The sequence below is a fragment of the Thalassophryne amazonica genome, chromosome 2 (assembly GCF_902500255.1).
Source record: "Thalassophryne amazonica chromosome 2, fThaAma1.1, whole genome shotgun sequence".
NCBI classification, from domain to species: Eukaryota; Metazoa; Chordata; class Actinopteri; order Batrachoidiformes; family Batrachoididae; genus Thalassophryne; species Thalassophryne amazonica.
Window position 1 is genome coordinate 91,015,491 of NC_047104.1, and position 26,282 is coordinate 91,041,772.

Here is a 26,282-nt window from a genome sequence, read left to right on the forward strand (position 1 = left end):
AACAACCTATAAAATCGGAATGGGTGGAGATATTTAACTGGAACGAAGTGCAGTCTTCATCTTACACCTCATACCACAAAATATAAAAAAAACAGAGCAATTCTGAGACCATAAAAGATGATGTTCTCAATTTGGCTCATTTCATATGGAATGACCCAAGTAATTAAACAAGAGTAACTGATAATTATATGTTTTTAGCTAATTGATTATTTAGTTTGACTCTACTGGTCTTGTGCCCCTCCTCAGAATGAGGCTGCAGAGGACCAAGGCAGCTCGACATCTGACGTCTGGGGTGCGGACCACAAAGAGACACAGATAGAAAACTGTTTTGTGTGTTTGTGAGACTGTGTGTGTGTGTGTGTGTGTGTGTGTGCATATTTGTATTTGTGTTTTCACACTCTCTAAGCAGCCTTGTGAAGCGTAACCAGACTGTTCTGTCATACGCCCACAATGGTGTCTCAGAGAACACAACCACACACATACACGAGCATGCACGCGAGCCCTACCACAGCTGCTACATAATTAACAGACAGAGGAAATGGTGCTGGGAGGAAAGGAGAGAAAATCATCTCAGCTCGTGCCTATCCTCACTGTATCTCTGGGTGCGCATGTGTGTTTGAGAATAAAAGGGAGGAAGGTGAAGAGTGGAGAGAGATGCCGGCTGTTCTTTTGAAATCTGTTTTTGTTGCAAGCTGCTGCCAGGCAGGTTGGGGGGGTACAGAGCCAACAGAGGAGAGGAATAGAAGTAGGAGGTGAGAGATGAACAGTAAGGTGTGCACACATGTATGCTCATGTGCACAACCATGGCCGTATCATTTAGAGCCACACAAGGCAAAAAGACAGGAAGACTGCTCTCTTTGCAGAGGTGCGTGTTAGTGTTCAAGATCGTGAGAGCGAGTGAGGTCAGAGGGAGATGTACTACTACTCTGCTCTCTGCTGTAGCTCCATAATGGAGGCTTTCTGTATGACAGCTCACACACACAAATAATTCTCTCTGTCTTCTACATGGTTGATTGATCTCTTGCTCTGATCCCCCCTTTGGTGCTTCTCACTGTCTCCCCCCTTTTTAAGATTTTTTTCTTTCACTCATTCCCTAGTAAAATTATGGCCTTTAATTCGTTAGCTCTGCAGCCATACAGATGCAGTCTGATATTAGAGGTTTTCCTTTGTTTGTTTGTTTATTTATTTATTTATTTATTAGTTTATTTGACAGGGACAATACAGTCAGACATAGCTACAAATCAAAGCTTGCAGCTGATGTGATGCATACAGAGTATAACAAGTGCTAATTTACAACTCCCATCCCTGGTTAGGCTTTTCTACTCTAACACAACCTAAAAAACATCTTAATTTACATTTGAACATCTATAATAAATAGAACAGTGCAATTCAAACTCTCATCTCACTCATCTCATTCATTCACTTTCATATGTTTACTGGTGGGTACAGTTTTGGTTTGATTTAAGTCAAGATTTAAGTTTAAAGGTGAACATTTTCAACTCACTGACAGCCTTAATATCTGTGGGCAGTGAGTTCCAGAGTTTACAGCTTTTGTAAGAAAAGGCTGACTGTCCAAACGAGGTTCTGCACTTGGGGATGGTACAGTTATGATTTAAGCTACCTCTTGTTGTCCTGCTGCTGTTTGGTCTCCCCATAAATTCCCTAAGTGGTTCTGGAGCCAAATTGTGGTAGCATTTAAAAAATAATTTTAGAAAACAGAAATTGCTAAAACTGTCAAAACTCAATAAGTTATGTTTGTGGAGGATTTGACAGTGGTGATGACGGATTGGTTTTCTGTCCATAATTTTGATTGCTTGATTGTAAAGTGAACCAATGCGCTTTGTGGCTGAGGGAGCTGCCTGGGCCCATGCTGTCATGCAATAAGAAATATGAGAGAATATCATCCCATGCATGTACATCAAGGCCGCCTGGTTTGGAATGAAGTGCCTGATAAGTCTAAAACAATTTATATTTCTTTGTATTGTTTTGGATATTTTCTTTATGTGTTCATCAAATTTTAGTTGCGGGTCAAGAACCAATCCTAGATATTTCATTTCATTTACTTGTTGTATTTCGCTGTTTTGGAAAACTGTTTTAAAATTGTTCTAATTTTTGTTTTTTGATTGAAAAGCACATAGACACTGTTTTAGTGAGGTTAGGGACTAACTGATTTTTGAAAAGCCACTGACTAAAACCATACATGCAGATAAAACATCTGCAGCTTGCTCTGGTGTCTTTGCGGGTGCATAAAAAACTGCATCGTCCGCGTAAAGTTGGCAGCGAACACCTGGGCAAGATAGTGGAAGGTCATTTATAAAGAGACCAAAAAGCAGTGGTCCCAGTATAGAGCCCTGAGGTATTCCCATCGAGATGTTTATCAGGGAGGATTTACCCTGGGCCACTCTCACACACTGCTCCCTATCCTGCAGGAAAGAGGTGAACCACTGCATCGCCTCCGAGGAAATGTTAAATGTGGACATTTTGGCTAAAAGGAGGCTATGATTGACTGTTTCAAACGCCTTTTTAAGATCCAAAAACACAGCTCCTACCACTTCACCCTTGTCTAGTGAATTTTTAATGTTTTGTATGAAGCAGCAGTTGGCGATCTCAGTTGAATACCCTGCTCTAAAGCCAAACTGCTGTGAGTGGAGGAGCTGGTTGGCCTCCAAGTGGTCAGTCAGTTCAGTAACCTTTGACAATACAGGTAAAATTGCTATCGGCCTGTAGTTGTGCATAGAGTCCTGGACTTCTGATTTAAAAATTGGGACAATCACAGCTTTTTTCTAGCCTAAAGGAAATTTACATTTTCTAATGGACAAATTAATAAGGTATGTCAAAGGTTTAACTAACAAGTTACTGTAACGTTTGAGAAAGCAGGAATTTATATTATAGATATCATTTGCTTTGGAGTTGGACAGTTTTTGGATAATCTTTGATACTTCATTCTCATTCACTTCTTGTAGACAAAAGTATTCAGAAGAGGACTGTAGTGATTCACTTTCAAATGTGGCTCTCTCAAAATCTTTTCTTAGTTCTTCGATTGATAGTACAAAGTGCTTATTAAATTCATTGGCCATGATGGCGTTTTCATTAATAATTTTGCCATTCACAATTAATTCTTTAATTCCTTTGGACTTGGTTGGTTTATTCGTCAGATTATTCAAATATTTCCAAAGAGAATTATTGTTGCCCATAGAATTGCCTATAAGTTTTGTATAATAGGAAGCTTGTGCTTTCCTCAGCTCTTTCACTACTTTATTTCTCAAGCTTTTAAAAGTAAAATTATCTATGCTGTGTTTGGACTGTAGTGATTTCTTCAAGGCCAGATCTCTCTTTTTCATGAGTTTCCTTATATCATTATTTAGTCATGGGAGATTGTTTTCCTTTTCTTTGCACTTTTTTTGAATGGTGACTTTATTAACTAATTGAGTGATTGCTGCAGTGATTGAATTGCAGCATTCATCAATGTCTTCCAAGGCTAAAATATGTTCCCAATTGAGATGTTTTAGTTCCCTTTCAAACTGTGGGATTTTGGATTTGGGGATAAAGGATTTCATGTCATTTTCATTGTTGTTTAATTTACCAAAGTAGCAAAATCTCTTTTTAGTCAGCTTCCTAGCAGTCCAAGTCAAATTATGGTCAGATAGACCCGTTATTAAATTATATGTTTTTATAATGCGCTCAGGTTTATTTATAAATGCCATGTCAGTTAGGGTCTTTGACTGCCGGGTGATCCTGGTGGGCCCTTTAATCATTTGGTAGTAATTAAATTTTGTCATGATTGTTTTAAGTTTTTGTTTACAAACTTTTTCAGTCCAATTAATGTTGAAATCCCCATACCATATTGTTTCAAGATGCTTACTTGTATGAGTTAATTCATCATAAAAGGAGACATTATGAGAAGGTGGGTTATAGAGAACAACAACATTAAAGTTCATTGATGGTGACAATTATATTTAAGGCTAGACATTCAAGAGGAGTATTAAGTTCAATTATTTTACAATTAAATTTATCTTTAATGTAAATTAGAACTCCTCCTCCCTTTCCAGAGTCTCTGTCCTTTCTGAAGCATTGCTATCCCTTAATGTCTATCATATTAGTTGGAATATTGCTGTGAAGCCATGATTCAGTTAAACAGAGGTAATCCAAATTGGAATCCAAGAGGAGAGCGGCAATCTGATCTCTCTTGGAGATTAGACTTCGGATGTTTAGTTGCCCCCCAAGGATTCCTTTTGGTTTGCATTTAGGCTCCCATAGAACTCTGGCGTGATTCACTGTTTCAAAGAATAGATATTTCCTTTGTTGTTGCACTGCGTGATGGTCTTTAGAACGTGTTAGAGCCATGTTTTCAGCACCAGTGTTGTTAGCACGCCGCGCTGTCTCTCTGCTCCCCATACGAAAGTGACTGTCACTCACCAGCACAGCATCCGCGCGGTCAGGGGCCGTCGATGTTCCCAGCAGAGTCCCAGTGTCCTCGTGAGGGTCAGTCCAGTCGTATGACTCTCCTGTTTGGCTGTAGTTTGGTGTTTCCACGTGGTGTAGTGCAGATGCGGCGCGCTCCTCGGCGTGTAGCTCCTGTGGCTCCTGGCTCTGCGCCAACAGCTGATCCGCCCAGTGCGCTCGGGTGTGCGGCTCCAGTGTAGGTAGGGGCGGCGTCTGTGCTGCTCCACCGGTGTCAGGCCTCACCTGCTCCACCATGCTAGCCGCGTGCACAGGTGAGAACGGCCCTGGATTAAGATGTATATCTCCAGCCAAAAGCAGGAGCACCATAAGTGCTTGGGATGCGCGCACTCGGCTTTGCTTTGGAGATGGTCCGTTGGCTGTGTCGTATTTAATGTTCTGACACCAGGATGCCGACCAAATTGAGTACAAAATGCAGTGCCCATGTCCAAACATGTAAAGTTTTATATGTTCACCATTTAGAGGATTAACCAAAGTACCCTTCTGTGGTGAAAAATTGTAAATCCAAGCATTCAATAATAAAATACATTGTAAAATACAGAGGGCATGAGTGGAGCCCAACAAGCCGCTCCTGCCCTCAGCAGCCATCTTCTTCTGGATCTCTCAGGTAGCACTCACAGGGGTGTGTGCGTGCGTGTGTGTTCTTTCGCGCACGCACGCACTTACTTGCATATCTGTTCTATAGTGCCTGAGGGTAGATAGCTATGACATCTCATCTCAGAACTCAAACAATTTTAGAACTACCAGAGCAGGTTTATCCTGCTGTGCTCCTGGAGATGAAGTATGCTTGTGTGCATCCATATGCTGCTTTGTGTGTGTCCAAGGCAGACATCATGTCACGCATCTGTGTTTAAAAAACAAAGTGCAGCTCTCATATGTAGCCAGTTTTTGACGTTATGTCTATGGCTCTTACTGTTGTCATTGTTGTTTAAAGCCCTGGTCCCACAGAATAACGAACGATGAACCATGAGCTACGTAGCATGTTTTTTGGTACGAGTCGAGTTATTCAACAATCGTGGGACAATAGTGGCTCTTAGAAGCAGAATATTTGGCTACCGAGGCTCATCTCTGAGCGTGGCGCTAATTTCGAGAAGTTCAAAATGTACCAAAAACAGCGTGGGGCAGTTTGTGTACAGGGTACTATGAGGATAAACGAGGATATTAGAGGCATGTTAGTGGTGAGTACGGGGCTGTTAGAACCCCATTATCTGTGGCGGGTACAAGGACAGGGCAGGCTATTTTTGACAGGCTATTTTGGCGCCACACTCTGGCGCACTTCGTTGTGACAATCCCACGTCCTTTGTTTAGCTGGATGCCGTGCTTTTTGTGCTGGACGCTGCGTATATAAAATAACTATTTTGTAGCTGATTAATCAGTTTCTCTCAGATAACACCTGTTGAAAACCTCTCTAATCTCTTCCGGAATCAGAGGACCATTTTAGCTGCAGCTTCTCTCTCTCTGGTGCGCTGTGATGCGGCGCGCTGACGGAATGACTGATGTAGTGTTTTTTTTAATTGCGCAATGTTCATATAGATGGCTCATTATTCCAATAATCAATGAAATTTCTGACAAATCTATATGTGGCTCATTATTCATGGCTTTATTATTCGGTGGGACCAGGGCTTAACCTATTAATAATTTTGCAAATAAGAAATTCATAGCTTAGTTCATGAAATCCAGGAAAAAATGGGTTTAAAAAAACATTTTGGCCCAAGCAGAGGGTCACCCCTTTGTGTCTGGTCTGAGGTTTCTTCTTCAAATAATCAGAGGGAGTTTTTCCTTACCACTGTCGCCTGTGTGCTTGCTCTGGGGTTTGGTAAGGTTAGACCTTACTTGTGTGAAGCACCTTGAGGCAACTTTGTTGTGATTTGGCGCTAGATAAATGAAATAAATTGAAATAAAAAAAAAAATGCCCATCAGACTTTCTTAGAAAGCAAGAAGATCTCTTTAATGTGTTTAACCTATAGTCTAAAATTGAATGCAATTGAATAAGAAACACAAATTTAGCCAGTTTAAAATCAGTGTGATATTAGGTTAGAGCTATTCCAAAAAATTTCAAACAGCTAATATCTGCTTAAAACTCGATGAAAATTGAAACCACATTTTCTTGTATTTGTCAAGTTTAAACCACTGTTTGGACTTAACCTCAGCCGCTCATAATGAGTGACATGATGTTGTTGTTCACAGTGTAATTTAATTGAACATACTTTTTTCTTTGTCTTGGTGGATCATTAATGGGATTAATTTTCGTGGCAAGTGTTAGTGAGACAAAGCACTGGTGTCCTCTGGTTCAAGCTAATAAACGCACCCAGAGCAGACAAACACAGAGGGACTTCTGTAAAAATGCTGCATTTATTCAGTAATTTTCATGATAAGGAATTAAAGAATTTCTAGACCTCATCTTAAACAAGGGCATCTTAGGTGGAAAAAGTAGCTGAGCGTTTTGGGATGCTCCTTTTATACCAAATCATGACACTCACCTGTTACCAATTAGGTGTTCTTTAAGCATTCATCAACTTTCCCAGTCTTTTGTTGCCCTGTCCCAACTTTTTTGAAACGTGTTTGCTGGCTTCCATTTCAAAATGAGCAAATATTTGCACAAAAACAATAACGTTTATCAGTTTGAACATTAAATATCTTGTCTTTGTGGTGTATTCAATTGAATATAGGTTGAAGAGGATTTGCAAATCATTGTATTCTGTTTTTATTTACATTTTACACAATGTCCCAACTTCATTGGAATTTTGGATGTATATGGCCTCCAGCTTGCAATATTATAGCACTCTGTTTGGTTATTTCTAAATGTGCAAACACACAATGTAACTTCTTCTGGCCTTCTCTATACTTCTCCATCAGTCTTCTCAGAGGAAACATTGCATCTGGAGTGCTCTTTCTCCACATGAAACCATATTATTGTTCACAATTATCCTACTCTTTCTCATTACTTCATGCTGTGGCTGATCACCTTTATGACTCTGTAGTTACTGCAGCTCTGCACATCACCCTTGTTCTTTAAAATAGGAACCAGCACACTTTGTCTCCACTCCTCAGACATCCTCTCACTTTCCAAGATTTTATGAAACAGTGTAGTTACAAACTCCAGTGCCATCTCCCCTAGACATTTCTATGCCTCCACTGGAATGTCATCTGGACCAACTGCCTATCCACTCTTCATCCTCTTCATAGCTGCCCTCACTTCTTCCTTACTAATCTCTTGCACTTTCTGATTTACTCTCTCCATATCATCTAGCCTTTTCTCGCTCTCATTTTCTTTATTCATCATCTACTCAAAATATTCCCTCCACCTTCTCAACGCACTCTTCTTGCTTGTCAGGACGCTACCATACGTGCACCTTTTACCACCCTAACCTGCTGCACATCCCTTCCAGGTCTGTCCCTTTCTCTGGCCAATCGACATAAGTCCTTTTCTTCATCCTTACTATTCAGCTTCTTGTACAGCTCGCTATAAGCCTTTTCCTTAGCTTTGCCACTTCTCTTTTCGCCTTATGCTGCATCTCCTTGTACTGCTGTGTTATGTGTCGGACGCAGCCCGGAGAACCGACCAGCGTTTGACAGGACCCAGTATAAAATCAGCAGAGCACGGTACAAAGGATAACAAAATTTAATTACATAACAGTGATGTGAAAAATACAACAAATGAGTGTGCGGTCTGGCGTGGTGGAATTGCGGTGTGCTCCCAGCAGCACTAACGGTCCGGAGCCAGAAACTGTTCGGACCCAAGGACCCCGCCGACACCCCCCAGGTGGCCGTGACAAACCGAGTCTGTGAAAGAAGAAACCATCATGTGAGTCCACACTCCACACACAGAGAGACCACTCAAAGGTGTACATAAACAGCAAACACTTCCTGGCTTAATCACTAATCAGCTTCCCTCCCTGCAGGCATGGAACATCCAGTTGACATAACTCAACTGCAGTGGAAGCTGATTAAACGACTAACATAACAGCTCAATATAATAAGGTGTGAGGGACACCACATTTACTGACTGTACAAATGTTGGTCACAAAACCTAACGTACCTCAGGAAGTGTGCTGACGAGCGTGAGACCTCACCCCCTCCTCTTTCACAGACCATGCATCAAACCTGGACGTTCTCTGCATCCACTGATGATGAGATGGCTCTCGAGACGACGATCTCACCCGTCTGGTCACAAGGTCGAGTCTCTGGCAAATACACACTGTGTACTCCAGACTTAAATGCCACCATGCTCCAATCCGTGTAGATGCACCACAGCTGTGAGTCCTGACGAGCTGCACTTGATCAGCCTCAGGTGATCAGGGTGAGGTCCTGAAAACTCAGCCACACAGTCCTAAACGCGTACCACCTGGAAGGAAAAACAAAAGACAGCACAGAAGACAGAAACAAAAGGCAGCCAGGCCCCCCCAGCCATACAACACTGCTGTCTACTTTCTTCATTACTCCAACTATCCCAATTCTTTTTCACCAACCTCTTTTCTCCTTATGCGTTCCTGAACATCGTCATTCCACCACCAAGCCTCCTTGTCTTCCTTCCGTTGTCCAGATGTTTCACCCGGTACCCTCCAAGGTGTCTCCCTCACCACATCTGCAGTACTTTTCCAGTTGTCCAAAATTGCTTCCATTCCATCTTTTGCCTCTCTCACCTGCTCACTGAATTTCACACAAGTCTTCCTCCTTCAGCTTCCACCATCTGATCCTTTGTTGAGCTCTCACTGGGGCTGCTCCCAAGCATGACCACAAAACTGTGAGTTGACGTGTCACTGCATAAAGGGAGCATATGTTGACCCATTGAAGTAAACATGTCCAGGGCAGATAGATGGTCCAGCAGCACCATACCAGTAGTTTTAATGAGCTGATAGGCAGATCTTTTCCTGGTTAAAGATTAACTGTTGTCGAGAGCTGCCACTGCATTATCTTGCCACTGACCAGGGCACATGGAAGCCAAGAGGATTTGTTTTGTGTGTGTGTGTGTGTGTGTGTGTGTGTGTGTGTGTGTGTGTGTGTGTGTGTGTGTGTGTGTGTGTGTGTGTGTGTGTGTGTGTGTGTGTGTGTGTGTGTGTGTGTGTGTGTGTGTGTGTGAGAGAGAGAGAGAGAGACAAAGTACAGTTGTATGTAAAGGTTTGGGCACCCCTGATGATTTCCATGATTTTCTTTTTATAAATCATTGGTTGTTTGGATCAGCAATTTCAGTTAAATATATCACAGACAAACACACTGATATTTGAGAAGTGAAATGAAGTTTGTAGGATTTACAGAAAATGTTCAGTAATTCTTGAAACAAAATTAGGCAGGTACATAAATTTGGGCACCCCAACAGAAAAAAAATACATAAATATTTAGTAGATCCTCGTTTTGTAGAAATAACAACCTCTAAATGCTTCCTATAGCTTCCAATGAGAGTCTGGATTCTGGTTGAAGGTATTTCGGACCGTTTTTCTTTACAAAACATCTCAGGTTTGTTGGTTTATGAGCATGGACAGCCTGCTTAAAATCACACCACAGATTTTCAATACTTTTTTCACTTCTGGAATCACAGGGGACTGTTTCATCTGGATGTTCTTTTTCCTCTCTTTCCTGCTCCATGTGGAATGTATTTTGAACAGCTTAAGGTAACTATTTTTAATGTATTTATAGCTTGATAAAACAGTTCCTAGCTGTAAAAGTATGTCTATTGTTGATTTAATATCTTGTTAATGGATCACATGAGCTCCGCTGTGTGCACACTGACGCTGTGACTCATCATCACGCTTCAAAGGAGCATTTAGGCAGAACGCCAGCTCAAGAAAGCGTCATTTTTCAGTCAATATTGGACGAACACAAAGTTAAAATTTGGATGACTGCGTGAAAGTGGATGTGTGTGTAAAGCCGCGGAAGAAATAACTCCAGTGAAGCTGCTAAAAGCAGAGCAGAGCTGTGCAGCAACACAGAAGGAGAACGTGCCAAAGACCGATTTTGAAGACATAACACAAAGTTAAACGTTGTATCACGGTGACTTGTAAGCTGTGGAAGAAATGAAGAAACAAAATATACACTCAACAAAAATATAAACGCAACACTTTTGGTTTTGCTCCCATTTTGTATGAGATGGACTCAAAGATCTAAAACTTTTTCCACATACACAATATCACCATTTCCCTCAAATATTGTTCACAAACCAGTCTAAATCTGTGATAGTGAGCACTTCTCCTTTGCTGAGATAATCCATCCCACCTCACAGGTGTGCCATACCAAGATGCTGATTAGACACCATGATTAGTGCACAGGTGTGCCTTAGACTGCCCTCAATAAAAGGCCACTCTGAAAGGTGCAGTTTTATCACACAGCACAATGCCACAGATGTCGCAAGATTTGAGGGAGCGTGCAGTTGGCATGCTGACAGCAGGAATGTCAACCAGAGCTGTTGCTTGTGTATTGAATGTTCATTTCTCTACCATAAGCCGTCTCCAAAGTCGTTTCAGAGAATTTGGCAGTACATCCAACCAGCCTCACAACTGCAGACCACGTATAACCACACCAGCCCAGGACCTCCACATCCAGCATGTTCACCTCCAAGATCATCTGAGACCAGCCACTCGGACAGCTGCTGAAACAATCGGTTTGCATAACCAAAGAATTTCTGCACAAACTGTCAGAAACCGTCTCAGGGAAGCTCATCTGCATGCTCGTCGTCCTCATCGGGGTCTCGACCTGACTCCAGTTCGTCGTCGTAACCGACTTGAGTGGGCAAATGCTCACATTCGCTGGCATTTGGCACGTTGGAGAGGTGTTCTCTTCACGGACGATGCGAAGGAGATGTGTTGCACTGCATGAGGCAAATGGTGGTCCCACCAGATACTGACTGGTATCCCCCCCAATAAAACAAAACTGCACCTTTCAGAGTGGCCTTTTATTGTGGGCAGTCTAAGGCACACCTGTGCACTAATCATGGTGTCTAATCAGCATCTTGGTATGGCACACCTGTGAGGTGGGATGGATTATCTCAGCAAAGGAGAAGTGCTCACTATCACAGATTTAGACTGGTTTGTGAACAATATTTGAGGGAAATGGTGATATTGTGTATGTGGAAAAAGTTTTAGATCTTTGAGTTCATCTCATACAAAATGGGAGCAAAACCAAAAGTGTTGCGTTTATATTTTTGTTGAGTATATATATACAGTGAGGAAAATAAGTATTTGAACATTTGAACACCCTGCGATTTTGCAAGTTCTCCTACTTAGAAATCATGGAGGGGTCTGAAATTTTCATCTTAGGCGCATGTCCACTGTGAGAGACATAATCTAAAAAAAAAATTCTGGAAATCACAATGTATGTTTTTTTAATAAGTTATTTGTATGTTACTGCTGTAAATAAGTATTTGAACACCTGTGAAAATCAATGTTAATATTTGGTACAGTAGCCTTTGTTTGCAATTACAGAGGTCAAATATTTCCTATAGTTTTTCACCAGGTTTGCACATACTGCAGCAGGGATTTTGGTCCACTCCTCCATACAGATCTTCTCTAGATCTTTCAGGTTTGGAGTTTCAGCTCCTTCCAAAGATTCTCTATTGAGTTCAGGTCTGGAGACTGGCCAGGCCACTCCAGGACCTTGAAATGCTTCTTACGGAGCCCCTCCTTAGTTGCCCTTGCTGTGTGTTTGGGGTCATTGTCATGCTGGAAGACCCAACCATGACCATCTTCAATGCTCTTACTGAAGGAAGGAGGTTGTTTTCCAAAATCTCGCAATACATGACCCCATCCATCCTCCCTTCAATACGGTTCAGTCGTCCTGTCCCCTTTGCAGACGAGCACCCCCAGAGTATGATGTTTCCACCCCCATGTTTCACGATTGGGATGGTTTTCTTGAGGTTGTTTTCATCCTCTAAACATGGTAAGTAGAGTTGATTCCAAAAAGCTCTATTCTGGGCTCATCTGACCACATGACCTTCTCCCCTTCCTCCTCTGGATCATCCAGATGGTCACTGGTGAACTTCAAACAGGCCTGGACATGTGCTGGTTTGAGCAGGGGGACCTTGCTGCCCTGCAGGATTTTAAACCATGACAGCATCATGTGTTACTAATGTAATCTTTGTGACTCTGGTCCCAGCTCTCTTCAGGTCATTGACCAGGTCTTCCTGTGTAGTTCTGAGCTTTCTCAGAATGATCCTTACCCCACAAAGTGAGATCTTGCATGGAATCCCAGATCGAGGGAGATTGACAATCATCTTGTGTTTCTTCCACTTTCTAATAAATAATCATAACAGTTGTCTTCTGCCATGCTGCTGGCCTGTTGTCCTGTAGTCCATCCCAGCCTTGTGCAGGTCTACAGTTTTGTCCCTGATGTCCTTAGCTCTTTGGTCTTGGCTATGGTAGACAGGTTGGAGTGTGATTGATTGAGTGTGTGAACACGTGTCTTTTATACAGGTAACAAGTTCAAACAGGTGCGGTTAATACAGGTAAAGAGTGTAGAATAAGAGGCCTTCTTAAAGAAAAATTAACAGGTCTCTGTGAGCCAGAATTCTTGCTGGTTGGTAGGTGTTCAAATACTTACACTCAACAAAAATATAAACGCAACACTTTCGGTTTTGCTCCCATTTTGTATGAGATGAACTCAAAGATCTAAAACTTTTTCCACATACACAATATCACCATTTCCCTCAAATATTGTTCACAAACCAGTCTAAGTCTGTGACAGTGAGCACTTCTCCTTTGCTGAGATAATCCAGCCCACCTCACAGGTGTGCCATAGCAAGATGCTGATTAGACAACATGATTAGTGCACAGGTGTGCCTTAGACTGTCCACAATAAAAGGCCACTCTGAAAGGTGCAGTTTTGTTTTATTGGGGGGGGATACCAGTCAGTATCTGGTGTGACCACCATTTGCCTCATGCAGTGCAACACATCTCCTTCGCATAGAGTTGATCAGGTTGTCAATTGTGGCCTGTGGAATGTTGGTCCACTCCTCTTCAATGGCTGTGCGAAGTTGCTGGATATTGGCAGGAACTGATACACGCTGTCGTATACGCTGGTCCAGAGCATCCCAAACATGCTCAATGGGTGACATGTCCGGTGAGTATGCCGGCCATGCAAGAACTGGGACATTTTCAGCTTCCAAGAATTGTGTACAGATCCTTGCAACATGGGGCCGTGCATTATCCTGCTGCAACATGAGGTGATGTTCTTGGATGTATGGCACAACAATGGGCCTCAGGATCTCGTCACGGTATCTCTGTGCATTCAGAATGCCATCAATAAAATGCACCTGTGTTCTCGTCCATAACAGACGCCTGCCCATACCATAACCCCACTGCCACCATGGGCCACTCGATCCACAACATTGACATCAGAAAACTGCTCACCCACACGACGCCACACTCGCTGTCTGCCATCTGCCCTGGACAGTGTGAACCGGGATTCATCCGTGAAGAGAACACACCTCTCCAACGTGCCAAACACCAGTGAATGTGAGCATTTGCCCACTCAAGTCGGTTACGACGACGAACTGGAGTCAGGTCGAGACCCCGATGAGGACGACGAGCATGCAGATGAGCTTCCCTGAGACAGTTTCTGACAGTTTGTGCAGAAATTCTTTGGTTATGCAAACCGATTGTTTCAGCAGCTGTCGGAGTGGCTGGTCTCAGGCGATCTTGGAGGTGAACATGCTGGATGTGGAGGTCCTGGGCTGGTGTGGTTACATGTGGTCTGCGGTTGTGAGGCTGGTTGGATGTACTGCCAAATTGTCTGAAACGCCTTTGGAGATGGCTTATGGTAGAGAAATGAACATTCAATACACGAGCAACAGCTCTGGTTGACATTCCTGTTGTCAGCATGCCAATTGCACGCTCCCTCAAATCTTGCGACATCTGTGGCATTGTGCTGTGTGATAAAACTGCACCTTTCAGAGTGGCCTTTTATTGTGGGCAGTCTAAGGCACACCTGTGCACTAATCATGGTGTCTAATCAGCATCTTGATAGGGCACACCTGTGAGGTGGGATGGATTATCTCAGCAAAGGAGAAGTGCTCACTATCACAGATTTAGACTGGTTTGTGAACAATATTTGAGGGAAATGGTGATATTGTGTATATGGAAAAACCTTTAGATCTTTGAGTTCATCTCATACAAAATGGGAGCAAAACCAAAAGTGTTGCATTTATATTTTTGTTGAGTGTATTTGCAGCAGTAACCTACAAATAAATTATTAAAAAATCATACATTGTGATTTCCGGATTTTTTTTTTTTTTTTTTTTTTTTTTAGATTATGTTTCTCACAGTGGACATGCACCTAAGATGAAAATTTCAGATCCCTCCATGATTTCTAAGTGGGAGAACTTGCATAACCACAGGGTGTTCAAATACTTATTTTCCTCACTGTATGTATATAGATATGAAAGTGATCCACAGATGTATATAATTAAAGCGGCCACCTCATTCTGTATGCAGAACAGTTATCATGGCGCTATCACGGCGCTATGTGGCTGATGCGAGCCATTCGAGGTTCTAATGACAGGTCGGTCGTGGCTCACTAGAGGGTGCTACATGGCACATGCAGGGTACATAGAGGCACCTTCATAACGGATACGTGATAGATGAAAACGTGGGTCATTCTTCGAATAATCGCTGACACACCCATGTGTGGCTCATTATTCATGGCTTATTATTCGGTGGGTCCCAGGCTTAAATGGTCACCTTAAATACCCTTTCATGATTAGATTAACCTGTGTAAGGAGGTCAAGGGTCAGTGAGCTTAACAAACCAATTTTGTGTTCCAATAATTAGTGCTAAATGTACTCAAATCAATAAAATGACCAGGGTGGCCAAATTTATGCACCTGCCCAATTTTGTTTAAATAATTATTGCACACTTTCTGTAAATACTAGAAACTTCATTTCACTTCTCAAATATCAGTGTGTTCATCTGCTATGTGACATATTTAACTGAAATTTCTGATCCAGACAATCAATGATTTATAAAGGAAAATCATGAAAATGATCAGGGGTGCCCAAACCTTTGCATACAACTGTAATCTGCATTTCTACTAGCCACCAGCTGAAATGGTGTGTTGTTTGACTATGAGTTAGTGATAAGCTTTACTCCCAGCAGGGTGCTAAAACTGTGTGTTTACTGGATGTCATTTAACAGCCAGTCTTCCTTTGTGTGTGTGTGTGTGTGTGTGTGTGTGTGTGTGTGTGTGTGTGTGTGTGTGTGTGTGTGTGTGTGTGTGTGTGTGTGTGTGTGTGTGTGTGTGTGTGTGTGTGTGTGTGTGTGTGTGTGTGTGTGTTGCGGGGGGGGGGGGTGTAATTTGCATTCCTTATTTTTTCAAAGCTGTTTGTTATCCCTGAGGGCGTAACAACACTCGAGGGTTAATTGCCAAGGGAAGGTTGTAAGTGATACCTTTCACGATTGGGCTCTCAGTAAAAGTTCTAAAGTTGATGCAGCAGTGCCAAGAAGTCTGCTTTACTCCTGTATCTTAAAATGTTGCTTTATGTTTTAAACTCATGCTGATGTAGCTTTTAACATTTCCAATATTTGTAACTCTTTCAAAATAACACAAATCATGTCATTAACAGAGTTTGATTAACTGTAACACACCACCATCTTCTGGACCTTTCAGGTATTGAGTTATAGAAATGGCCTTCATTGCTCAGCAAGGTTATAACCATAGAAGTAGAGAGATTCGAATGCCAACTCAAGATATTGTTCCACTGAGTTCTGTTTGTGAGCTTGTGACCCTACGATTTCAGCCACTCAGCCACGAGAGTTGGGATATTCACTTCCGGTCTGCCAGCAGTAACACCACATGCGCTTGTAAAGGACACTTTCTATGTGTTTTCTTGCATTTTCTCCTGTTGCTTCAACAAGTTATCCCCTCGAAGTATGTTCAAAGTGTAGCTTTAATGAAATTCGTATTCAGGACAAAACTTGCTAATATTATTGATAAGAGCATGCAGACTGTCAGCAACCGTGGCGGAAAATCACGGTCAGTAATCATTAATTATTCATAAAATGTATACAAAAATACAATAAAAGTACACATCATTTTTCATTTAAAAAGCATCATAGTAAAATTCATAATATAACTGTATAAAACTCATAAACAGCACAGTAAAGTCATCAAGTACCATAATAAAATTGTCAATCAATAAAAATCAAACACCATAATAAAACAATCATAGTATTCTTTTGAAGCAATAACACTCAGAACATTTACTATATATATATATATATATATATATATATATATATATATAATGTATTTGGGGGGATTTTAGTCAGTCCATTGGCAACATGCAGAGATCAAATCAAATCAATTTTATTTATATAGCGCCAAATCACAACAAACAGTTGCCCAAGGCGCTTTATATTGTAAGGCAAAGCCATACAATAATTATGGAAAAACCCCAACGGTCAAAACGACCCCCTGTGAGCAAGCACTTGGCGACAGTGGGAAGGAAAAACTCCCTTTTAACAGGAAGAAACCTCCAGCAGAACCAGGCTCAGGGAGGGGCAGTCTTCTGCTGGGACTGGTTGGGGCTGAGGGGAGAGAACCAGGAAAAAGACATGCTGTGGAGGGGAGCAGAGATCAATCACTAATGATTAAATGCGGAGTGGTGCATACAGAGCAAAAAGAGAAAGAAACACTCAGTGCATCATGGGACCCCCCCAGCAGTCTAAGTCTATAGCAGCATAACTAAGGGATGGTTCAAGGTCACCTGATCCAGCCCTAACTATAAGCTTTAGCAAAAAGGAAAGTTTTAAGCCTAATCTTAAAAGTAGAGAGGGTGTCTGTCTCCCTGATCTGAATTGGGAGCTGGTTCCAGAGGAGAGGAGCCTGAAAGCTGAAGGCTCTGCCTCCCATTCTACTCTTACAAACCCTAGGAACTACAAGTAAGCCTGCAGTCTGAGAGTGAAGCGCTCTATTGGGGTGATATGGTACTATGAGGTCCCTAAGATAAGATGGGACCTGATTATTCAAAACCTTATAAGTAAGAAGAAGAATTTTAAATTCTATTCTAGAATTAACAGGAAGCCAATGAAGAGAGGCCAATATGGGTGAAATATGCTCTCTCCTTCTAGTCCCTGTCAGTACTCTAGCTGCAGCATTTTGAATTAACTGAAGGCTTTTCAGGAAACTTTTAGGACAACCTGATAATAATAAATTACAATAGTCCAGCCTAGAGGAAATAAATGCATGAATTAGTTTTTCAGCATCACTCTGAGACAAGACCTTTCTAATTTTAGAGATATTGCGCAAATGCAAAAAAGTAGTCCTACATATTTGTTTAATATGCGCATTGAATGACATATCCTGATCAAAAATGACTCCAAGATTTCTCACAGTATTACTAGAGGTCAGGGTAATGGATCTAATGTTTCTAAGATTTGTGGGGCCAAGTACATTGACTTCAGTTTTATCTGAGTTTAAAAGCAGGAAATTAGAGGTCATCCATGTCTTTATGTCTGTAAGACAATCCTGCAGTTTAGCTAATTGCTGTGTGTCCTCTGGTTTCATGGATAGGTAAAGCTGGGTATCATCTGCGTAACAATGAAAATTTAAGCAATGCTGTCTAACAATACTGCCTAAGGGAAGCATGTATAAAGTGAATAAAATTGGTCCTAGCACAGAACCTTGTGGAACTCCATAATTAACCTTAGTCTGTGAAGAAGATTCCCCATTTACATGAACAAATTGTAATCTGTTAGATAAATATGATTCAAACCACCGCAGCGCAGTGCCTTTAATACCTATGGCATGCTCTAATCTCTGTAATAAAATTTTATGGTCAACAGTATCAAAAGCAGCACTGAGGTCTAACAGAACAAGCACAAAGATGAGTCCACTGTCCGAGGCCATAAGAAGATCATTTGTAACCTTCACTAATGCTGTTTCTGTACTATGATGAATTCTAAAACCTGACTGAAACTCTTCAAATGTGTGATGTCGTGATGTGTGCGACATCAGTTGCTTGCCGGTGTCACTGCAGCAATTTCTGTTTTTCCCCCAGGATTTCAAAGAAATATTGGCTGGCATCAATCTTGAAGATCGTGATGTTCCTTAAGAACCACGTTCTTTTGCTGAACAGCAAAACTCATTGTTAAGAACAGTTCACATTTTATTTTCAGTCATAAATTATTTTGATATCACTGAGGTATCATACAGTCAATACGATGAAATATGCATTAGTCCAAACAAATCAAATCATCATGAAGGACCTGACTCCTGCCTTCAGTTTGTATCAAGCTGCCAAAACTGTGGAAAAATCACCAGAAAGCCCAGCAGGTTTGTATGATATTATATGATTTAAATTGACATGATAGTTTTGTAGTTTTGGAACTGTGCACATTGCTAGTTCTTGCATCATAAAGACGTCCAGGATATCTGGGATCAACCGCAAGGCCTCACAGGCGGGATTATACCAGATGGTGGCTGACAGGATGATGCAGGTGACAGGAGACCACCAATTGACTCTTAGATGCCAAGTCGAGCAGTTCTTAGTCTGGCAATGTGGACAGCCTTGTTCCCTCAGATAAAATAGTTTCTTGAGTAAAACAAAAATCATCAGTATTTACAAAGTCGTCCATTGAAGAGGAACATATTTTTTAGCACTGTAACGTAGCATTAAATACGTAAGCGTTATCACATTCAGTGTTCAGCTATGACATCACTGTTATAGCATTACCGCAAACACATAAGCTATGCGTGCTAAGGCTCATGAAATTGTCATTGTTAATGTTAACGTTTACAGCTATCAATATAGGTAGCTCACTATAGACGCTAATGTTAGCAGCTAACTAGCCAATTACCTTACCGAGATGAGTGTCAGTTGTTAGATAATATCTGTGCTAATTCTTTATTTTATGTTATCTATCAAGTATTTATTTGTTTGGACGTTCTGAGAAATATAAATTAAGTTTTACTTCATGTGTCCAAGTTTCAGACACGGAGATTTTCCCCTCTTGGTGAGAGCAGTAACATTAGAAATGTGAGACTAAACCACACCCATGTTAATACCCACAAGGTATAAAAAGTGTTGTATGACTCATTTTAGGGGTCTTTCACAAGATGGACACTGTCTGTGAGGGTCCCAGGCCTGGTTTCTAACGTGACCTTGAATAAATTCAAAATGAGGAATGCGATGGTTTGGTTTTTGGTAAGGGGCAGAATCATCCATAAAAGAACCAGGTAGAAATAACACCCTCTTCGTCAGAATCAGCCACAACATGCTTTCTTCTCAAGGCAAGTCCTGCCTTGCAGATTTTGCATTGCACATTTTTCTCTTTAATTTGGTTAAAATTATCCCAAACTTTTGAGCTTCATTGCTGCTGTTCTGTCGAGATGAACTACCAGTCGAGGTGAGCTCCACAATGCAACTGTGCAGGCGCACGCATGTGCATCTCTCTCTACCCCGGACTTTAAAGCTGTTGAGTTAAGCTACCCCATGGAGGAAAACTCACATACAGTAATAGGTGTCTTTTCAATTGTAAAAAGTAAAGATTTGCATGTACACACTGTTTTTAAAGCAGATTATTCACGTTAGATGACGGGGAGCTCATCTCGACACAACACCAGCTAACCATGATATTGTTTGGACATAACTTTTCCAGTGACATCACAGCGGACCCAGATTACCACAATTGCACATGTGTCTCAAGGACAAAAAGGCAGCAGAAGATACAGCAGCAGTTTTGAGAGAAAAACAAAGCGTAAAAAAATAAACGGTGACGTTGATTATTAAATTAGCCGTCGACTATTTTGATAGTCGACATAATCCTGACTAGTCAACTAATCATGGCAGCCCTAGTGGCAGTAAAGGTTTTTCGTGAGACCCAGACTGAAAAGCTGAACCCAGACTGAAAAACTGAACAAAGCTTTCATGGCTGTCATTGAGACACAATGATAGCCTTCCTGTAGATGCAACACAAAATAATGTCTTTGCGTGTCCTTTCTCTCTCTCTCACTTTCTTTCTCCAATGCTGTTTGGAGAAACGTAGTGACTGGCGGAAGGAGGAAGTGACTAAAGAAACAACTCATTCACACCCTTGCAGTAACAGCAGAACAGAGAGGAAGTCAAACCTACGCTTTGACCCTTTCCTGAGACCTCCACCCCCCCAATACTGATGGGGGGGGGGGGGGGTGACACAAAGCACCGTCACCACACACACATGCTGGCGACGGTGCTTTGTGTCATGTAGTTCTCTCTTAAGAGTGCGGTTACATTTTCTGACATAAATTTGCCTTGATGGCCATTATCCACCTAAGCTAAGTTTGTAAAAGTTGTTAAGGAACAATTATTGGCATTTAAGCTGCGTGAGTTCAATTGACGAGATATTTGAACACAAAAGGATCTCTCCCATGCTGTAGGGTTTAACACAGGTCAGGACTTGTCCTCTTTTCATGTTTTGTGTCTTTATTTATTTCTCTCTGAAGAGAAGCACAGATTTAACCTATTCCACACTATGCGTACATGTACGCATAAGTGTGCCCTGCCTGTCGCTCTCCAGCAATGGGGTCAGATGTGGTGACCAGCTGAGCACCCTCCTCCTGGTCCTCCTCGTCTTCATCCCTCTCCTCCCCCACCTCCAGCTCGCCTCAGCAGGGCAAGCATGCCTGTGTCTGTTATCTACAAATGGCTGAGGAATTATAGGTTAAGATGGGAGGAGGAGTGAATGAGGGAGACGTGTGTGTGTGTGTTTTTTTGGGGGGGGGGGGGGGGTCATGTGACATCGCAGCAGCTGCTAGGCTAAGAATTTCTGTTTTCTCGCTTAGAGAGAGAAAGGAGGGAAGAGATAGGCTGCATGTGCTCCGTGTTGCTTTGTTAGATAAGCTTTAAACGGTCTTTGTGAGTGGCAGCGAAAGAGACAGGACAGCAGGCGTGCAAGCTTGGAGGGTGGACAGACAAACCGGCAAGAGGAGATCGACAGGGTCGCGAGCAGGAAGATGGTGTGTGTCCTGTTGGTGGCCGTCGGTATTTGCTGGGCTGGGCTCAAAATGAAGATGCAGCCATGGGGGATCAAGGCAGTTCCAGTCCTTTATGCAGTAAGGACCTTCAGCCATGCGTTTCTATCTCTGCTACTCATGACCCACTGCTGGATCTCCTCCGCATGTCAGCCTCCTCAGTATTTGTTAAGCTACACATTGTGCTTGCGCCTTGCTTTTTAAAACTTTCTTTTGCAGATATTCTTTATTTCCTTTTGTGACTTTTTTTTTGCCCGACTTGGAGTGAGGGAGGAGCAGTATCTTGGTGTCTTGACAATGTCAGTGCTCAAGTGTGCAGTTGGCATATGGCTTTGCTCAGTTTTCAGTTTCTCAGTGGCGCTATGTGCTCTGATCAGACAGTAGTCATTGTTGATGCCATTATTAATTGTTGTGTGCTAGGTTCATTCAGAGTGCACCGGGTAACGCTGAGGTTACAGCCAGCATCGACCAAGAGCTGTTGGGAATGTTATTCACTGTCTTGCTTGACTTACTGTTGTGCCTCTGCTCTCTTCTCGGGAGGGAACATGATCTTTTTATAGCCCTCTCAGCCACTGGGGTAAACCCAGATATAACTTCTACTTATCTAATAGTGCTGCTGATGTACTGTTAGTAAGCTGCTTTCCTTTTAGTTTGTGTGAGCTTGTCTCAAAAGTGGTAATATAAACACTCTTCTGTGTGTCATAGTTCATACTTCTACAAACTTGAACACCATCTTCTGAGAAAACAAGACTTTGTGTGTGTGTTGTGTTGTGTTTGAGCATGCAGGTCTTTCATAGGATGTTCTGGAATTTAGGGATTCCTCTGACCAACAGGCTGTCAACAAAGTGTCGCTTTTCACCACAGAAGCACACACACACACACACGCAGAGGAAGAGAAGGGAAACACAGCTCAACCTCCCAGACCCTTACTAACCCTTTAGCCTGTTTTTCCGGCCGCTCATAGGTATGAAGCTAGAAGGAGGCATGGCAAAAACATAAGAAACGTTTGGACTACTTTAGCAGGGTGAGCATTGTTTGTTTGTTTGTTTGTTCGTTTTGTTTTTTGGGAGTTAAAACACAACTTTTTATGCCCACATCCCAGATTCTTTTACTCAAGAATTTGGATTCAAAACTAATGGTAAAAAACTGACTTCACATGTTGACAGACTGGATGTTCACTGTTTTCAGTGAGAGGCAGATGGGAAAATTCTGCATATTGTATCTTAATGAGTAGGGAAAAACAGACAGCAATCACCTGCAATTCAACAGGTCAGAACTTTTTAAGCTTCCCTGCTTTAATATAACGTTGTGCAAATGTTTCAGTGAAGTAAATTAGTGTCTGCTTGGTTAACATTGAAAACTGCTGCAGAGATGAAAAAGCAGTTTAAATGCCAGACATCAGCTGAACACATTTAATAAATGACAAAAGGATAGGACAAAAACAGACACAGACAGGTGATTTATTCTTTATTTGTGAGGAAATCAGACATTTTACTGAATTAGGTGTCCAGCAAATGTAACATTTGGCCGAGTTTGTACAAATGCCCGCTCCCATTCAAGCAGAATTTTGCGCTGAATGCTGAGGGTACTCAGTCCGCGAATACTGTGCGTGTATAATTTGCTTATTTATTTTCTAACTGTGGATAGAACAGAGTTTTCTCAAGCATTTCAGGAGGTTCATGGCATAGAGTTGGTCTCATGTTGGCAAAAAACATAACATTGACAATATTGACACATACTCAGACACTAGATTGCTTTGAGTGAGGGTATCATGACTTGCCCTTGTAACCTTTCACCTTTGACCCTAAGCTATAGAACCAGAGCCCGTCTGCCCCTCACACCACCAGTCCCCATCTGCCCCAGCTGTCACAAACAGCCAGCCACATATATTGTCCTGCTTATCTGTGTTCAAGAAAACAGCTATGTGTCTTATGCCAGCCATGTACTACACATATTATAAACATATCATTGTCAATGTAATGCAGAACCATATTTCATAATAACCACAGAGTAATAATGAATACTTCATGTTGTGTGCCCCTACCAAAGTCCGCTGTGTGTGCACAGGAGGGGGGAAGGATCTGTGCAGCAGGTTGTGATCTCACCTGTGTTTGATGCATAACTCCAGAGTGGTGAAGAGAAAAATATACAAAGCTATATTTTAATACACTGAGCACTCAAATAATGTGTGACCCACAAGATACAATTTGATTCATCCCTTCCCACCTTTCATTAACTCATGCACTGTACCAAACTGAGCACATTGTGTGTTTTAGGTGGGTAAGAGCAAACAAGGAAGTGCGTTATTTATTTATTTTTGAGCATAGAACTCCGTTCATTGACTTAGATTCCTTTATTGATGAGGAAAGGTTTACTCACCTGGACTTTGTGGATAATTCCGTTATATTTGCAGAATCAGTGGATACTGTAATAATAGCACTTGTAAAGTTGAGTGAAGAATCTGAGTTTCTGGGTTTGTGGTTGTCCTGAATCAAGACTTAGATCCAGGCCTTCAGTGACTGCCTGTGTTTGGCCATCTGTATGCGGCAAAAGTGTTGAACGTGTTGAGCAGTGTCTCCCAATCCTGGCCCTTCGGACCCAAAGTACTGCACATTTTCCACATTTCCCTGAACTAATCAAGCAGATTTAGCAACATTGTTGTGGAGACATTCACTGATCTCTATGGTGACATTCATGTCATTCATTTGTCCTCAGCCTTTCACACTGGGAAGAGTTTATGGAGGTTCCTGGACAGAGATGTTTAATGATCCAGATTCCTTTGCATGAGAAAGTATGGCTTCCTGCCATACTATATGGTTGTGAGACTTCGATGCCAACCAGTCACTTAAGCCGATGACTGCATATTTTTGGTACTCTGTCTCTTAGGAGGATCCTTGAGTACAGCTGAAATGTTTTTTTATCAAATGACTTATTCAGAGAGGGACACAGATGAAGCGTGCTACTTGCATTGTGAGATAACCTGAGATAAAGTCAGATGCAATATTTTGACTGTGGACTGTGTTGAAGATGGACCACTTGTCTGCTTGGGTGGCTGCCATCCAGGACCCAAGGTGGTTCCGTAGTGTGATGGATGGATGCGCAGTGTCAGAGCACACTGCCACACCTGCCCTGAAGTGGTTGCACATTTTGCCTATTTTTCTGAACAGCTGACAAACACACAAAATGATAAAAACTGATCATTTTAAATTGCATTTTCACTTAGAAATCTAGGTCTTCCTTATGGTGATTTTTTTTTTTTGGGGTGGGGTGGGGGGCTTTTTAAATTATGCCAGAAGATTCAGCAGAAAACACAATTATAATTGCCAACCTTTGCCATATCAATGCCCATACCAGCATGAAGTTACTTATAAAGTATGAGCTTTCTAATTAGGGCTGCAGCTATCGATTATTTTAGTAATCGAGTATTCTATCGATTATTCTGGCGATTAATCGAGTAATCGGATAAAAAGTACTTTCATGTTTTTAAACAACATCAATAGTCCACGGCTCTCCCTAAGCAATGGCACAATGTCCCTGCGCCAGTGTTGACATTTTGCTGAAAAGGCAATGGGATGTGTTTCTGTTTGTTTTTTTGTTTGTTGGTTTGTTTTTCTTTCTTTCTTTCTTTACCCCCCCCCCCCCCCCCAACTTGTAGAATTTAACCATTATTGAGTTTTTTTTTTATTTTTTAAGGTTGGTGGTCTGGGTCCCTGCATTATTCTGCTTTCTCTGCAATCCAGCAGATGCATTTCAGCTGGAGGTTGAACATGCAAGCCTTGCAGTCAGTTTATTATTATTATTATTATTATTATTATTATTATTTAAGTTACAGTGTTTGTGAAGCATTGTGTGTTGCCCCAAAAAAGTGAAATTTAAACAGAAGAAAGCGTGGACTTTTGCTGAGAGGATCTTTCAGAAACTGTTTGTCAGTGTGGCCGGAGACGGAGCTGTGACTCACCCGGTGTGAGCGGAGTGCTGAGAGCCCTTCACAGCAGGTAGAGAAACACAGCAGCCGGGCAAGTCACTCCCCGCGTAGAGCGGACCATGTGTTTTTTTAAAAATAGACAAACACACTGCTTTGCGTTAAATGTGCAGTCAGTCTATTTCAGATGATAAGCGTGGATCTTCTTTCTCTTAAAAGGCTTTATTTTACTCTGTGTGTTGTGTTGGAAAGCAGTAGCTTTAGGATTAGCTTTTAAATGGTTTATGGGCATGCTCTAGTCTTCTTCTGCTTTTTTCTGGGGACGTTACAGTGCCAGACACAGGCACACATAGGCATATATACTACAATGTTAAACTAAGCTTCGAGGCACAGAATTTGCCTCGAACCTTCGTTTTAACATTTTTGTAATCAAATTATTCGAGTTACTCGATTAATTGTTTCAGGCCTGTTTCTAATGAATCACTTTAGTCTACAACATACCAATTCCTGACAATTTTGAAAAGTTGTTTGAATTTTGAAAATCATGGAAAGCTGCTATCACACTCTTCTCCATTATGTCTAATTATGTCTGTCTAATTAAGAAACAGGCTTAAAAGCATCACTGCCTTGTAGAGGTCCTTCTATTTTTAACCTTCATTTATCTGATTGCTACACATATCCATGAGACATTGTTGTTTAGGTGTGTAAACAAACACACATTAGCACAGTATAGGCACATCAACCCTTGACACTTACCTTATTCTTTGTATCGGTCAGATTTAACTGATTGTCAGTAAATATTCTTTGTTTCCCCAAATTAACATGCTGTCAGCAAAATGGTGACTGCAGTCTGACAGTTTATACCACTGAAAGGGTTTTTCATAGTTAAAATGGGATATATGATCTTAATCTTTTCCACAAAATGTACAGTTATTATTAGCAGTTTTATACACAGATATTGAAT

At 41.6% G+C, this 26,282-nt stretch overlaps 1 protein-coding gene across 2 annotated transcripts in view; it reads left to right on the plus strand.

Annotated features, from left to right (window-relative positions):
* Positions 1–26,282, plus strand: part of gse1 (Gse1 coiled-coil protein) — a 511,302-nt gene that overhangs the window by 431,036 nt on the left and 53,984 nt on the right. The window lies entirely within an intron of this gene.